Genomic DNA, 15,000 nt, shown 5'->3' with positions numbered 1-15,000 from the left:
AAACATACAGAGATATAAGTCAACCATACACCAGTGAGTGCCACAGCATTGTTTATTACCTTGCTTCACAAATGCCCATATACTCTCTGTTTGTTGCATGAGGATATCATCGTTTCAGTTAATGAACCCAACTCTGTGGTTCACCATTCTATGTTCAAAATTGTAACCAGTAATTTTAGGAATGTGAGAACATGCCCTTCACAAATCACTGAAAATTGTGGTTCCTGGAAGAATCAAGTGACATGTTCATTTCTCCAGTATGTCACAATTCTGACATGGCACCTCATAAAAAAAACCTGTCTGGTCTTGTGACACACTCCTCTGATAACTCACTGCTCAGGTAGGACCCTTCCTCAGTTGTATTTACACCTTGAGAAGACTGCTTTGTCAATCTCAACAATCTTCCCAGGGCTGCCAATCTTAAATGGATGACAAGCAGGTCCGCACATATTTCCCAACAGCTGTGCAATGGCTCATCTGCAATTCTTCTACACAAAAGTGGACTGAAGTCAATTCCTTGACCCATGAGTAAAGGAAAAGCAGTACTGTTCCAAGAGAACAGGTGCCACCTTCAAACCATATATCTTTCCTCACAGACACAGACTCTTTGCATCTCCAAACAGACAGATAAAATTTCCAAACAGATGGGCACAAGCAGTAGAACACAGTATCAACATATGTGGTTTCACATAGAATATATTTGTTAACATATGTGCTTCCTTGCAGACCAAAGAGTTTGCATGTTTGGCTTGTTACTATGAAAACAGGCATGAATGAGTCTGTGACTTACAATTGGCTAAAATTACTCTTTAATTATTGATTTATGGTGTAAATGAATTTCATAGCAATGATTAGCATACAAAACTACATCATTACACCAAATATGAAATCAATTGGAACAGAAATTGAAGAAACTGAAAAGTAGCCAAACAGAAAAGATCCTGTCTAAGACTACATTACTTAATATATCATTCAATTTTTAAAGTGTAACATGTGATGTGTTGGAGATTTGTCTGTTATTTCTAGCAGCTTGACAGACCATTTAGAAACTCTTTCATTGGTTTTAATAATACATGTATTTTCTATTAAGCCAACCAAACACTATATTAATGTCAATGAGTGGGACTGAAAGTTGTCTCTTATCACTACTCTTGACCGTCTTAGATATACAACAGTCTAATATAAACCAGAAAACTGCTTTTGTTATGACTAAAAGTTGAAATAAACCTATAGTAGCTCCTACACATTCTAAAGGTGATTTATCTTTTCACAGCTGAATTATATCCTCAATTAGACTTAGCCAATTAGACGAGGGGGAAACCATTTTATGCAGGAAGGCTGAATTGAAGTTAACTACCATCGAATGAGGTCACATTTCAACAAAAGTTTTGTATTGCTAAACACATTACTTTATCAATTATAATAATTCATAAAAGCTCTCGCAAAATGTTTTAAAATAACTCAGACATTTGGGGATAAACACCCAATCAATTTTTTATTTTTTTATTCATATTTTGAAAATTTCATCAGCTTTCCATCTACCATGCAATTACAGCTATTTTAAATGAGTCATTATTGTTATAGATAAAGGAATATAAATTGGTGTTTCTAAAATAAATAATTTCTTGAAAAGATAGAGTTTAAATAAATTTGAATCAACAAAAAAGATACCTAGAAACAGCACACAAATGCAACACATTATAAACAATACATTAAAAACAAGTATGGCCGTATGGTATGAAACATGCTTACCAACCACATGGTCCCAGGTTCGTTCCCACAGCATGGTGCCTTGGATAAGTGTCTTCTACTATAGCCCCAGGCTGACCAAAGCCCTGTTGGAGGATTTGATAAACAGAAATTGAAAGATGTCTATCATGTGTATGTATGTGTGTGCGTGCATGCATGTGTGTGTGTGTTACTGTCTCCTCACTTTGACTTTTCATGACAGTGTAAAATAAGTGTCACAGTCATGTAAGCAATGTTCTTTGTTTATAAACATCTGTGAAAATATTTCTCACCGTGGGTTAATATTACCCTTTTTGGGAAGGTAGCAAGCTGACAGGATCACGAGTACACTGGGCAAAATGTTCAGCAGCATTTTGTCCATCTTTACATTTTGAGTTCAAATGCTGCCAAAGTTGACTCTGCCTTTCATCCTTCCAAGGTCAATAAAATAAGTACCAGTTGAACCCTGGGGTCAATGTAATCAACTGACGCCCTCCCCTGAAATTGCTGGCCTTGTGCCAAAATTTTAAACCAATATTGACCTTGATACTAAGGTGGCAAGCTGGCAGAATCGTTAGTATGCCAGGTGGTATTTAGTGGTATTTCATCCATTTTTACATTCTGAGTTCAAATGCCACTGAGGCCAACTTTGTCTTTCATCCTTGCGAGGCCGATAAAATAAGTACCAGTTGAACATTGGGAGTGAGGGGTGTCAATGTAATTGACTTATCCCTTCCCACGAATTTTGCTGGCCTTGTGCCAAAATTTGAAACCAATATTACCTTATCTTGACATGGGCAAGGGTTGGTGTCAGGAAGGGTATCTAACCATAGAAAATTTCCCTTAACAAATACCATTCAATCTATGCAAGCATGGAAAAGTGGACATGATGATGGTGGTGGTGGTGGTGGTGGTGGTGGTGAGGAGGAGGAGGACATCAAAAACAACACACTAAAAACAACAAACGAAAACCATGAACTAACAATGGTACACTGGCAAAACAATAAAAATAACACACCAAAAGTAGTACACTAAGTTAATCGTTAATTTCCCTTTTATTTACCATTATGTCACAAAAACCATACCTATGATAAAAGAGAAATTACAACAAACACAAGTTTAATATCATTTGTTCCTATGTATGTTTCACCGTTGTGGCTGTTTGGAACTCTGCATTGGGTGTTCCAAGTGCACTTGGATCTTAACCAAAATGCATCATCAAGGGAACATTTTTATTGCATTATATTATCTAAAATCTGACATTGGACAGCAGACTGTAGTTCCAAACAACCACAATAGGGAAACATACATAGGAAACAAATGATAGAAACCAGTGCTTATCACCTTTTCTCCAACATTTTCTCTGAATATCACAACTAGTAATACTAGCAAGTATAGTAAATAGCTAAACCAATATACTGGAAGCAGACTTGATGATGTTATCTGTGTCATAATTTTTTTTTGTTTTTTGTTTTGGTCTGTAAAAGTTATTTTCTATTTACTCCAATCTAGAAATCAAAGGAAATGACTACTATTCCCTTCAAACTTTGCTTTTGTGACCCCAACATCAATGTTTTGTAACTGACCTATTTTCCATTATATTTCAGCCAGATTCAGTTCTGAGTTGCTGAAGCAGAAATATTGTTATAGCAAATATTCTCCTCAATACCACATATTTGTTTGTCAGTTGCTTGACCTTGGCCACTTGAGCCAGTCCCTTAGTGGCTGACTTTATGTGCATCTCTGATCATGAGCAGGAGTAATGGTGGAACATCATAGCCATGTCGAAAGGGATTCTTTGGTGTTTGAATAGATGTAACAAAAGCAAAATTTGAAGGAAATAACCATTTTTGATACTTTGTAGGGGTAAGCAAATTAAAAACAACAGTTGCTACCCAAGGACAAAAATCATGTTACACAGTGTAATCCATGTGGAGCACTAAACTCAATAGTAGCAGTCATGCATCTCTTTGTATGCACAAGACATAGCCATAATAACTCCAGTTTTATTTTGAGGCAACAGAATTATCTAATATGCAAAAATGATAATTAATATTCAGTGGATATAAATGTTTACAATTTATCCTAATATTTATCATGAATGAAATAATATTAAATTTTATATGTTTCTTCCATTTGTGTGGTACTGGTAGTGATGAACTCTTTGATGTGAGCCCAATTGTTACAAACGAACGAAAGTCCCACCGATCGCCAGTTGGGCAAGATCATGACGAGGCTTTCACCCGGTAGCAACAAAAGGAAAAATTCTTGCTTTTCTCCTCTCCATCTGATTTTCATGTCTTCCTAAAGAAAGATACAAAATATAAATGAATTTCAGAAAAGGACCATCGTATGAATATAAGGAACAATGAATAATAAGGTTTCAAATTTTGGAACTTTAGCAAAAATTTTGGTGAGTGGGCATTAGTCTATTATATTGATAACAGTGCTCAACTTGTACATAGCTTGTTGCAAATCATAGTTGATCTCAGAGGAATTTGAACTCAGAACGTAAAGAGCCAGAAGAAATGCCACTAAGCATTTCTTTCTAGCATACTAACAATTTTGTCAGTTTGCCACCTAAATCATAATAATCCTTTCTACTATAGGCACATGGCCTGAAATTTTGATGTAGTAACCCTAGTGCTCAACTGGTACTTATAATATCAACCTCAGAAGGATGAAAGGCAAAGTCAATCTTTGGTGGAACTTGAAATGAGAACATAAAGATGAACAAAATACTGCTAAGCATTTTGCCCAGCATGTCAACAATTCAGCAAGCTCACCCTGTCAATAATCCTTTCTACTATAGGCACAAGGCCTGAAATTTAGAGGAGGGGACTAGTCAATTACTTCGACCCCAGTGTTTCACTGGAATTTAATTCACCCTGAAAGGGTGAAAGGCAAAGTTGACCCCCAGCGGAATTTTCACCCTATCAATGATAATAATAACTGTTTCAAATTTTGGCATAAAGCCAGCAACTTTGGTGGGCAGGTGTTAATCAATTACTTCAACCACAGTGCTCAACTGGTATTTACTTTATCAGCTATGAAAGTATGAGAGATAAAAGTTGACCAGAACATAAAGATCAGAAGAAATGACACTAAGCATTTTGTCTGACACACTAACAATTCTGTCGGCTTGCTATCTTAACATTAGATAATATGAAGAACAAAATTTACAAAATTCTACAATTGCATAAGTGAAATCTCAGCAGTTTTGATGTGTTGGAACAAATCACTGGTATACCAGAAAATCCAGTGGTGTCATCTGGAAAACCTTTTTTTTTTTTTCAGATTCAACCAAAATATTTCTTCTAAAAAGAATGACATAGTTCTGAAATAATCTAAAGTCATGTTTTGCATGAAAAACACATAATTAAGTCAGGGGTAAACAGATTTAGTACCTTTGTTACCATATTTCTGTTGAAATTCACTGCCTGTGTTTCAAATAATTTTGAAAGTATTGAAGAATTTATTGAATTATAACACTATTGTCATCAAGTTGGATTTTGAAGCATAAATCCTAATGAAATTTTAGGCACAGGTGTGGCTGTGTGGTAAGAAGCTTGCTTCCCAACCACATGGTTCCAGGTTCAGTTCCACTGCATGGCACCTTGAGCAAGTGTCTTTTACTATAGCATTGGGCCAACCAAAGCCTTGTGAGTGGATTTGGTAGATGGAGAGAAAGAGCTCATAAACAAAGCCAAGATCATGGACCCCAGTGGAGTAACAAAGATGTATGTCGGAATGATAGGCAACTCATTCAAGGAAAGGTATACACAACACCTGGCGTCATTCAGAGACAAAATTTTTTTTAAATACAACATCCCTGTCAAATATGACATGGACATTGAAAGAAGGTAGAATAAGTAACCCCCAAATAGAATGGAAAATTATTGCTAAAGCCAAAAAATACAGAGAATGGGGTACCAAATGTGAACTCTGTATTACTAAAAAAACTAAACATTATACAATCAACATACTAAACATCAAGAATGAAACCTTCTCTCCCTGCATACACAAGCAATATTTTACATTCAAATACTTCAAAGAAGCGGCACCATCTGTGACAGTAATCTCACTAGGATAGCCCTTTTCCTGAATGTGAAATCTGAACACACATAGCACACAAAGTTTACACACAGAAGAAATATGCCCCAATGACACACAAGTATAAGAACACTACACACAGAACAAAAACAAAATAATGCAAACAAATTGACCACACAACAGTTTGCCCAAAAGACAAATCCAAGGGAGATAAACATTCAAAAGCTGCCACCTAAGAGTAATGTCCTATGATCCATTGTCAAACTAAAGAAAAAGCCACTCAACACATTTAGTAGGTGTTATGTGTATTATTTAAAAGTTTATTTGGCTCCATGTGACTTAAAGTTTCACAGGCCTCTATCAGAAACCCATCTCTTTCAGGTTTAAATTATCAGCCACACATGTGTGGGTGCACGTGTGTGCACATGTACATGCATGTGTGCATACACACGTGCATGTGTGAGTGTATGTGTGTTTGTTTATGTATGTACATCTCTCAGAACTGTCGGGTTTCAAGCAATGACGTTGTCATTTACATTGTAAACAAATTGTCTGCTGCCTTCAAAGATGTGTTAAATAAGAGAGATCCCTTACTTGAAACACGGGCAAGGATCAGTGACAGGAAGAGCATCTATTAGTTAAAAAATATTAATAATAATAATATATTTGTCCATGCCAGAATGGTAAAAAATGTGTAAAAGAAATAATAAATTAGTGCCCCAGCATAGCTGCAGTCCTCGAACCGAAACTAAATAAGAAAAATATATATATGTACATATATGTATATATAAGGTGCATATGTGCATATGTACATATATGTATATATAAGGTGCATGGCTTAGCAGTTAGGGTGTTGGAGTCACAATCATAAGATTCTGGTTTCAATTCCTGGACAGGGCAATACGTTGTGTTCTTGAGCAAAATACATCATTTCAAATTGGTAACAAAGAGTCATATTGTGACAGACCAGCGTCTCACCCAGGGAGGAATATATATGCCGGAAAACCGGCCCTATGATTTTTTTTTAACAGAATAATGTAGACCAACCATAATGTATATTGATATATATATATATATATATATATATATATATATATATATATATATATATATATAAGGTTAGTTGAGTTAGAGGTTAAAATAACCATCTAAGGGATAAAAGTATCCCAAATACTACTGGTGTATTACTTATATTTAAACATTGGGCAAAAATGTTATGCTCATAGGTTATAGGTAAAGACAAGGATAGGAGTTTATCAGGAATCAAAAATTTTAAGAAAACAGAAAATGGAGAAATATTGATGAACAACAATTGATTTGCATCAATTATTATTTATTAATAATTTACAAAAAGAAAGTGGCGAGCTGGCAGAAACGTTAGCATGCCGGGCGAAATGGTTAGCAGTATTTTATCTATTACGTTCTAAGTTCAAATTCCACCAAGGTCAACTTTACCTTTCATTCTTTCGGGAGTGATAAATTAAGTACCAGTTGCATACTAATCAACTGGGCCCCTCAATCTAATCAACTGGGCCCCTCAGTCTAATCAACTGGGCCCCTCCCAAAAATTTCAGACCTTGTGCTTAGAGCAGAAAAGAATAATTGGTGTTTTTTGGTTATCTCATCCCCATTAAAAAAATCGAGTTAATGTAGCGACAAGAGATTGGATTAAAACAGGTAGATCCTTTTGATTCAACACTTCAACATATTGTTGATGTTTGGCCTCCTCAATAGGCATGGTATAATTTGTTATAAAAAATATTATCAAATTCAGTAAAATGCTTCATTTTTTTCAGTTTTCATGTTTATTAATTTTTTCCGTTTTTATGTTTATCAATTTTTTCAGTTTTGTATGATTTGTCATAAAAATATTACCAGATTCAAAATGATGTTTCATCTTTTCGCTTTTTATGTTTATTAATTTTTTCACTATTTCTTTTTTTTTTTCTTTTTTTTTAATGAGGGTTGAACAATTTTTTTAATTGAAGGAGATATCCCAAAGTACCGATATTTCTCATAAAGCGGGGGGGGGGGAGATAAGCCAATTTTTTAATGGGGATGAGATAACAAAAAAGTACTGAATAATTTACAAAAAGACTGCATCCCATAATGGTAATTCCAAGGAACATTGACGGGTTATATAATTAACTTCCTATAAATACATTACAACTCTAAGATTTAGAGTGTGCTTCTTTTTCAGATATATGATCTGCTGACAGTGTGTGTGTATATATATATATTTGTATATGATGCAACCGATCTTATGGTTTGCAATACCAACTTCAGGAAACCTGCCTGTCACCTAGTCACCTACCAATCCGGCAGACACTCTAGCCAAATCGACTACATCCTCGCCAGAACTAGAGAAAGAGGGAGGCTTATAAATGCCAAAACCCTCCCTGGCGAAGAATGTACACCCCAACACAGATTAGAAGTTAGCGACTTCGAGATCAAGGCAATATGGGTGCCCAGAAGTAGACCGGCTTGGAGGAGAAGGGTATGGAAACTTAAAGACCCTGCAAATGGACAGAGACTTAGAGACAAGTTACTTGAAGCATTTAACGAAATAGAAGGGGATATAGCATCATACAACGTGGAAGACAATTGGAGATTTCTGCGGGACAACCTGTTGAGAGCCACAGACCAGATCTGTGGCTAGTGTAAAGTCCCCTCTCGACCTAGAGTAACGTGGTGGTGGAACAAGGATGTAGACGGGGTTATTAGACAAAAGAAACAGGCTTGGAAGGGCTGGAAGAACGGTGGTAGCAGGGAATTGTACCAATCTGCCAGAAGGGAAGCTAGGTGACAGGTTTATTTAGCCAGAGAGGAAGCAGATAAGAAAAGATTTGCCAATGTTCCGCGCCGTGAGGACCAATGACTCGAGGTATTTCGTGTTGCAAGACAGTGTAGGAGAGAGAATAGTGATGTTGTAGGAGAGAAATGTGTTCGCATGGATGATGGTACGCTTGCACTAAATGAGGCTGCAAAGAAAGAGGTCTGGAGATGCCACTACGATAGATTGCTTAATAAAGAGAATGAATGGGAGAAAGAGAGCCTGCCGTATGTCGACCCAACAGAGGGACCAGCTATCCGAGTTGACAGTACTAGGGTAGATAAAGCAATTAAGAGTATGAAGACAGGGAAAGCTCCCGGCCCATCAGGAATCACTGCAGAGATACTCAAAATATCTGGCAGTGTTAGCTACAGCCTAGTCACCCATATTACGAACCAGGTGATACACGAAGGAGTCATACCCAATGACTGGTGTAGCAGCATCATAGTCAACTGCTACAAAGGTAAAGGGGACGCTTTAGATACAAATAATTACAGAGGCATCAAGCTGTTAGATCAGGTTATGAAAGTTACGGAGAGGGTCATAGCCCAACTAATTAGGGAGCGAATCAATTTAGATGAGATGCAGTTTGGGTTCGTGCCAGGTAAAAGCACCACTGATGCCATATTTCTAGTGAGACAGCTGCAGGAGAAATATCTAGCCAAGCATAAACCTCTGTACCTGGCCTTCGTTGACATGGAGAAAGCCTTTGACAGGGTCCCCCGATCCCTTATCTGGTGGTCAATAAGGAAACTTGGGATAGAAGAATGGTTAGTGAGAGCTGTGCGAGCCATGTACAGAGATGCTGTCAGTAAGGTGAGGGTTGGAAATGAGTACAGTAATGAATTCCGGGTAGAGGTAGGGGTCCACCAAGGTTCCGTCCTCAGCCCCCTCCTATTTATCATAGTCCTCCAGGCGATCACAGAGGAATTCAAGACAGGTTGCCCCTGGGAGCTCTTCTATGCTGATGACCTTGCACTAATTGCGCAGTCACTATCAGAACTAGAGGAGAAGTTTAAGGTGTGGAAGCAAGGACTAGAATCGAAGGGCCTTAGAGTCAACCTAGCAAAAACCAAAATCCTAATAAGTAGGAAGGTAGATAAAACACAAACCCCTTCAGGTAGATGGCCCTGCTCAGTATGCAGTAAAGGAGTAGGTAGTAACTCTATAAGATGTACCCGGTGCAAGCTATGGACACATAAGAGGTGCAGCAATATCAAAGGCAGATTAACTAGCAAGTTAGTTTTTGTATGTGGCAGATGTTCAGGTGCAATAAACACTGTAAACAAACAGGAAACAACTTCTATCTCATTCCAGGGAGAAAAACTAGAGGTAGTCGATAGCTTCCGCTATCTGGGTGACCAAGTTAGTAGTGGGGGTGGGTGCGCTGAAAGTGTAACTGCTAGAATAAGAATAGCCTGGGCCAAGTTTAGAGAGCTCTTACCCCTGCTGGCGACAAAGGGACTCTCACTCAGAGTAAAAGGCAGACTGTATGACGCATGTGTACGAACAGCCATGCTACATGGCAGTGAAACATGGGCTGTGACTGCTGAGGACATGCGTAAGCTCGCAAGGACTGAAGCCAGTATGCTCCGCTGGATGTGTAATGTAAATGTGCATACCTGTCAGAGTGTAAGTATCTTGAGAGAAAAGCTGAACATAAGAAGCATCAGTAGTGGTGTGCAAGAGAGACGATTGCGCTGGTTTGGACATGTGGTGAGAATGAATGAGGATAGTTGCGTGAAAAAGTGCCACTCCCTAACAGTTGAGGGAACCCGTGGAAGAGGTAGGCCCAGGAAGACCTGGGCTGAGGTGGTGAGGCAAGACCTTCGAACATTGGGCCTCACCGAAGCGATGACTACTGACCGAGACCTTTGGAAATGTGCTGTGCGTGAGAAGACCCGGCAAGCCAAGTGAGATCGTTGCCAGGGCCCCTGGACTGGACTGGCTCTTGTGCGGGTGGCACATAAGATGTACCATCCTGAGCGTGACCGTTGCCAGTACCGCCTGACTGGCCTTGTAGGGTTTTCGAGCGAGATCGTTGCCAGTGCCCCTGGACTGGCTCTTGTGCGGGTGGCACATAAAAGACACCATTTCGAGCGTGGCCGTTTTCGTGCGGGTGACACGTAAAGGCACCCACTACACTCTTTGAGTGGTTGGCGTTAGGAAGGGCATTCAGCTGTAGAAACTCTGCAAATTCGATTGGAGCCTGGTGTTGCCATCCGGTTTCACCAGTCCTCAGTCAAATCGTCCAACCCATGCTAGCATGGAAAGCGGACGTTAAACGATGATGATGATGATGATGATATATATATGTATGTATGTATGCATGTATGTATGTATGTATGTATATATACACACAAACACATACATATATTAGTGTCAGCCTTCACAGCTGCAACAATGGCAGACATGGTAGTAGTAGTAGTAGTAGTAGTAGTAGTAGTAGTAGTAGTAGTAGTAGTAGTAGCAGCAGCGGTGGTGGCGGTGGTGGTGGTGGTGGTGGTGGTGGTGGTGGTAGCTGCTGTAGCAGCAGTAAATGTTACAAATCTTGACCATGCTACTCCTCTTCTCCTTCCAGGTAAATCAATAGCGTACAATATTTACTACTACTACTACTACTACCACTACCATAATTACTGCTGCTGCCACTATTTGCTACTACTATATCCACAAATTCAATATACTTGTGGTGTCACAGCTGGGTTGGTTTTTCTTCTCACATCAGGAATTCACATGACCACAGCTGTGCTTGACTTTATTTCTGTGTGTGTGTGTGTGTGTGTGTGTGCGCGCGTGTGTGTATGTGTATGCATGTGTGAGTGTAAATGCGTGAGTGTGTGTCTGCATTTATATATATATACATATATATATATATATATATATATATATATATATATATATATATATATATATATCATCATCATCATCATCGTTTAACGTCCGCTTTCCATGCTAGCATGGGTTGGACGATTTGACTGAGGACTGGTGAAACCGGATGGCAACACCAGGCTCCAGTCTAATTTGGCAGAGTTTCTACAGCTGGATGCCCTTCCTAACGCCAACCACTCAGAGAGTGTAGTGGGTGCTTTTACGTGTCACCCGCACGAAAACGGCCATGCTCGAAATGGTGTCTTTTATGTGCCACCCGCACAAGCCAGTCCAGAGGCACTGGCAACGATCTCGCTCGAAAATCCTACGGGAGCCAGTCAGGCGGTACTGGCAACAGCCACGCTCAAAATGGTGCATCTCATGTGCCACCCGCACAAGAACCAGTCCAGGGGCACTGGCAACGATCTTACTTGGCTTGCCGGGTCTTCTCACTCACAGCACATTTCCAAAGGTCTCGGTCATATATATATATATATATACACACACATATATACACACACACACATACATATATATATATATATATATATATATATATATATATATATATATATATATATATATATATATCTGTGTAGGATCTATTCCATCTGAATCACAGATTTTTTAATTAATTTTTTAAAACTAAATAGTTTGAAACTTTGAATACTGGTAGAATTTCTCACATAGAACACGGTTTACTCCGGACGTTTTTGACAAAATTTCATATTTTAGAAGTTATTTCATGTTAAAATTGTTGTATTTGGGTAATTTCAACCAATCAACGACGCGTATTCAATTGAAGAAAGCTACTGCTGTTTGTGATAGTAATCGAAGAGGAACAACTTCCGGGTCATCTCTACTAAATGTCACCATGAGTCTGCAGCTAGCTTTTTTGTTGTTGATGTATATGAAATTTCAAAATGCTTATTTTACAACTATGAGATGTATTGTTATTGTGATGATTTTATCTTACTATAATCAACAACAAACGCATTTTGTCAATATAAAAGTCTTCATTAGATAAAAAAAATAACATTATCAAAACATGAAGGTAAAACATAATTGTAGTGGCCGTGACAAGTTCACTCGCTGGTTGCTAGCTGATAGTGCAGAAGGGAAGGAAAGAGTAAGGAATGCATGGTGATGACTAGAAAGGAAGAAAGGATAAAGGTGGCATTGTCTTCGCATGCATTATGAATAGAACAGAGTGGTGACATTTAGTAGAGAAGTTGTTCCTCTTTGATTACTATTGCAAACAGCAGTAGCTTTCTTCATCCGAATACACGTTGTTGATTGGTTGAAATTACCCAAATACGACATCTTTAACATGAAATAATTTCTAAAATATGAAATTTTGTTAAAAACGTTTGCAGTAAACCATGTTCTACATGAGAAATTCTACCAGTTTTCAAAGTTTCATGCTGTTTAGTTAAAAAAAATTAATTAAAAGTCTGTGATTGAGATGGATATATATATATATATATATATATATATATACACACCTACACACATGTACATGCATGTGTGTGTGTATACATATGGTTTTTGTTGTCCTTTTTCCTCTAATATATATCTGCTAACTCAGAAGCCTACAATGGATGCCCTTCCTAACACCAACTATTCCAGAGAGTGTATTAGGTACCTTTAATGTTTCGCCACCATGAGTGTCTCTAGTGTGTCACTAGCACAAGTGCCTTTTATGTGTCACCAGCACTGGCCACAACTACAATTGCACTAAACTTGATGTGTCTTCTCAAGCAACATGATTCTATATATATATAGTACCTACGTGATTTACGTTTAATATATATATATATATATATATATATATATATATATATATATATATATATATGCGAGTAAAAATAAATACAAAAAAAGGTGGATTTTTTTGTATGATTGTGTATAGAGGAATATATTATTTTGCTTAAAAGAGTTCCAACACTGTCTGTTTTTTATGTTTTATTTATATTCCTGCCGAACTAATGTGGGGTATAGAATATGGAATATACAATATATAATATAATATACAATATATAATATAAAATAAAATAAAATAAAAATGGATGGCACCATGAAATAAAGTATTGAATGTAGATGAAATATTGAGTGTTCAATATAAAGGATCAAATATATAAATATATAAATATAAATATATATATATAAAGGCGACTCGAGTTTCAGGGCTATTTCCCTTCGTCATGGCCGGTATGACAATCTTTATACATATATATATACATATATTTATATTTATATACTGAGGGTGATAAATTGAATAGTAATTCAATTAACATCAATTTAAAACCAGTGGCCTAGCATATAAAAAAATCTGAAAATTCAGAAAAATTCTATTACATGTGTATATACATGTATATATACATAGAGAAAGAACAAGCAAAACATGTGGTATCACTTTTGAGCAGTGGTTCTCAACTGGAGTCCATATGGCCCCTGAGGATCCATATGAGATTTTTCAGGGTCCACACAACAAAATAGTAAATTAAGAATCCAAAATAGTATTATAATGGCCCCTGAAAAATTTTTGTTTTAGATGTATGTATTGGTATGTGTTGCAAGAAACAGCTAGGTTTTTTTGCTCTGCTATTTTACATAGTTCAACCTACATGAATCAATGTGTTAAAAACAAAATAGGAATTTTGAAAGACGTATATCTAAAACTAGTTTCTAAACATCAAATATCTATGGGGGTCCACCAGAATAAAATAGTAATCAAAAGGGCCCATAGATAAAAAATGGATGAGAACCCCTACTTTACAGCATGTAATTTATAATTTAAACATAATTGTAGAGCAGTTAAAGTAAATAAAATATTAAGAAATAATGCATAAACTCACTTACAATAGTTTCTAGAATAGCTGAGCATATGGAACATATGTTTTCAAGCAAAGATTTCCATGTAAGTCAACTTATTCCATCTTTGGAGAGAAAGAATTAAGGAATATCCTTAATAATGGATATTAATAATTACCAGTTCATCAGAGATTTAAGTAACATCCATAGTGAAAGATAGTAGTGGTTAGCAGTTCCATGATCAAAGAATTAAGGAGATACCTTGTAAAAGATAATAGCAGTTTGCAGTTTCATTATTGAAGAATTAAGTAAACAATAATAGTAGTTACCAATTCCATCTTCAATTATATTATATATATGTATGCATGTATGTGTGTGTGTGTGTATATAGATATGTATATGTTTCTATGTGTATATCTTGTGTGTATATGTGTTTGTCTGAGAGAGTTTGTATTTCCCTTGTCTTCATGTGTGTTTACTGATTGTAAACAATGGTTCACTAATGGTGTTAGTTGTTTCCAGTTCTCCACATAACACTTGTCCAGGCTTGATAGACTTGGAGATTATTACATCACTTGGAAAGAAGTGGATGTTGTTGACGGTAAGGGCATCTTGTTGCTAGAAAACTCTGTCGTTTAACTGATACAAGCATGGAAAAGTAGACATAAAAAAAAAACATGAAGATGATGATTTACAGAGTG

At 37.0% G+C, this 15,000-nt stretch overlaps 1 long non-coding RNA gene across 1 annotated transcript in view; it reads right to left on the bottom strand.

Annotated features, from left to right (window-relative positions):
- LOC128248724 (uncharacterized) overlaps positions 1-15,000 on the bottom strand; it is a 37,079-nt gene that overhangs the window by 172 nt on the left and 21,907 nt on the right. Inside the window, exons 2-3 of the long non-coding RNA XR_008264899.2 lie at positions 14,348-15,000; positions 1-4,032 (exon numbers count right to left, since the gene is read on the bottom strand). The exon at positions 1-4,032 is cut by the window's left edge and continues 172 nt beyond it; the exon at positions 14,348-15,000 is cut by the window's right edge and continues 2,329 nt beyond it. This is a non-coding gene — a long non-coding RNA (uncharacterized LOC128248724). The remainder of the gene's footprint in view (positions 4,033-14,347) is intronic.

The sequence above is a fragment of the Octopus bimaculoides genome, chromosome 9, assembly GCF_046866305.1.
Source record: "Octopus bimaculoides isolate indiv1 chromosome 9, ASM4686630v1, whole genome shotgun sequence".
Lineage (NCBI taxonomy): Eukaryota > Metazoa > Mollusca > Cephalopoda > Octopoda > Octopodidae > Octopus > Octopus bimaculoides.
Note: the sequence above shows the minus strand (reverse complement) of the source record. Positions and strands in the feature narration are given on the sequence as shown.